General features: G+C 43.7%; 1 non-coding gene and 1 pseudogene across 1 annotated transcript; both read right to left on the reverse strand.

Annotated features, from left to right (window-relative positions):
- Positions 1-415: 415 nt before the first annotated feature.
- On the reverse strand, positions 416-524 carry LOC145652360 (5S ribosomal RNA; annotated as a pseudogene).
- Positions 525-1632: 1108 nt separating this feature from the next.
- On the reverse strand, positions 1633-1751 carry LOC145652343 (5S ribosomal RNA). Its single transcript, XR_014118528.1, has one exon. It is a non-coding gene; the product is annotated as a 5S ribosomal RNA (ribosomal RNA).
- Between the last annotated feature and the right edge of the window lie 749 nt (positions 1752-2500).

Below are 2500 nucleotides of genomic sequence, written 5' to 3' on the forward strand. Positions count from 1 at the left end.
TAGCACATATAATGTAGGATGGGATGCAAGAATAAAACTAAGCTCTAATCCCAAAATTACTGGACGCAGTTTAACTCGAAGCAACCTACCTCCATTTCCGTAAATAAAAGCTTTGAGTCGCGTGCGGTCGAACGCACCTACATAATTGGTCCGAAAGTGCTCGCACACACAAACCGCATAATACATAGAGTTAAGAGAAAGAGTTGTAAAAGTAAATGAATATGGAATTGTTTTGGTGAAATGCATAAAACAAAGATTCATAAGTTTATGCGAAGCTGGCGCACTTGCTAAATTCCAAAATGCTACTGTTCTAAACATAAAATGAAGAAAGAAAGCATGAAATAAAACATAAAGAACGAAGTTACGTAATACGTGAAAGGGGGAAAACCTGAAAAGAAACACAGCTAAGAAGAAAAGCTTACAGCACCTGGTATTCCCAGGCGGTCTCCCATCCAAGTACTAACCAGGCCTGACCTTGCTTAGCTTCCGAGATCGTGCGTGTTCAGGGTGGTATGGCCGTAAGCGATGGAAAGCCCTTCTCGAAGGGATAAAACAATGCCTTACACAATTCTTTTGGTGTTTTTGCTTGCCATTTTTCATTGCTTTAACGTGCTGTTCCTCTCTGCAATATGCACGATGATCCGTTGCTTACAATTATATGAAGCTCATTTTCTGGCATAATTATCACAGTGTGTCGTTGTATTGGACACTACTTCCTACAACTAACGTCAGCTATCAACCTCTTCATCCATACGTTCAGTGAACAAATAGGCGACAACTCAAGAGACCCAGCTGTGCACAATCGCACTGTTTCAGAATAGGAAGCCAGCTTTTGTACCCCGACAATTCTGTCTACTGCTTGTGATCCTGCGTTGTGTTCTGGCGGTGTTAAAATAACGAGGCAAGCGGCAGTACTGGGTCTCTGGACCTTTACTGTAAAAACATCTACCAGTGTGTGTGTGTGTGTGTGTGTGTGTGTGTGTGTCTACCAGTGTGTGTGTGTGTCTGTGTGAGAGACTGGCTTGGAATTTCCAGTGTGTGTGTGTGTGTGCGCGTGTGTGTGCGCGCGCGCGTGTGAGTGTGTGAGAAACTGACATGGCATTTCCAGTGTGTGTGTGGGGGGGGGGTGTTTGAGAGAGACTTGGCCGCAGGAACATCGGCCGCAGGAACTAAAATTAGTTTATCCCTTCCCAAAATAAAACCCGTTAAAATGTAGATAGCACATATAATGTAGGATGGGATGCAAGAATAAAACTAAGATCTAATCCCAAAATTACTGGACGCAGTTTAACTCGAAGCAACCTACCTCCATTTCCGTAAATAAAAGCTTTGAGTCGCGTGCGGTCGAACGCACCTACATAATTGGTCCGAAAGTGCTCGCACACACAAACCGCATAATACATAGAGTTAAGAGAAAGAGTTGTAAAAGTAAATGAATATGGAATTGTTTTGGTGAAATGCATAAAACAAAGATTCATAAGTTTATGCGAAGCTGGCGCACTTGCTAAATTCCAAAATGCTACTGTTCTAAACATAAAATGAAGAAAGAAAGCATGAAATAAAACATAAAGAACGAAGTTACGTAATACGTGAAAGGGGGAAAACCTGAAAAGAAACACAGCTAAGAAGAAAAGCTTACAGCACCTGGTATTCCCAGGCTGTCTCCCATCCAAGTACTAACCAGGCCCGACCTTGCTTAGCTTCCGAGATCGGACGAGATCGGGCGTGTTCAGGGTGGTATGGCCATAAGCGATGGAAAGCCCTTCTCGAAGGGATAAAACAATGCCTTACACAATTCTTTTGGTGTTTTTGCTTGCCATTTTTCATTGCTTTAACGTGCTGTTCCTCTCTGCAATATGCACGATGATCCGTTGCTTACAATTATATGAAGCTCATTTTCTGGCATAATTATCACAGTGTGTCGTTGTATTGGACACTACTTCCTACAACTAACGTCAGCTATCAACCTCTTCATCCATACGTTCAGTGAACAAATAGGCGACAACTCAAGAGACCCAGCTGTGCACAATCGCACTGTTTCAGAATAGCAAGCCAGCTTTTGTACCCCGACAATTCTGTCTACTGCTTGTGATCCTGCGTTGTGTTCTGGCGGTGTTAAAATAACGAGGCAAGCGGCAGTACTGGGTCTCTGGACCTTTACTGTAAAAACATCTACCAGTGTGTGTGTGTGTGTGTGTGTGTGTCTACCAGTGTGTGTGTGTGTCTGTGTGAGAGACTGGCTTGGAATTTCCAGTGTGTGTGTGTGTGTGTGCGCGTGTGTGTGCGCGCGCGCGTGTGAGTGTGTGAGAAACTGACATGGCATTTCCAGTGTGTGTGTGTGTGTGTGTGGGGGGGGGGGGGGTGTTTGAGAGAGACTTGGCCGCAGGAACATCGGCCGCAGGAACTAAAATTAGTTTATCCCTTCCCAAAATAAAACCCGTTAAAATGTAGATAGCACATATAATGTAGGATGGGATGCAAGAATAAAACTAAGCTCTAA

This window comes from Electrophorus electricus, chromosome 18 (genome assembly GCF_041902795.1).
Source record: "Electrophorus electricus isolate QZ-2024a chromosome 18, ASM4190279v1, whole genome shotgun sequence".
In the NCBI taxonomy this organism is placed as follows: Eukaryota; Metazoa; Chordata; class Actinopteri; order Gymnotiformes; family Gymnotidae; genus Electrophorus; species Electrophorus electricus.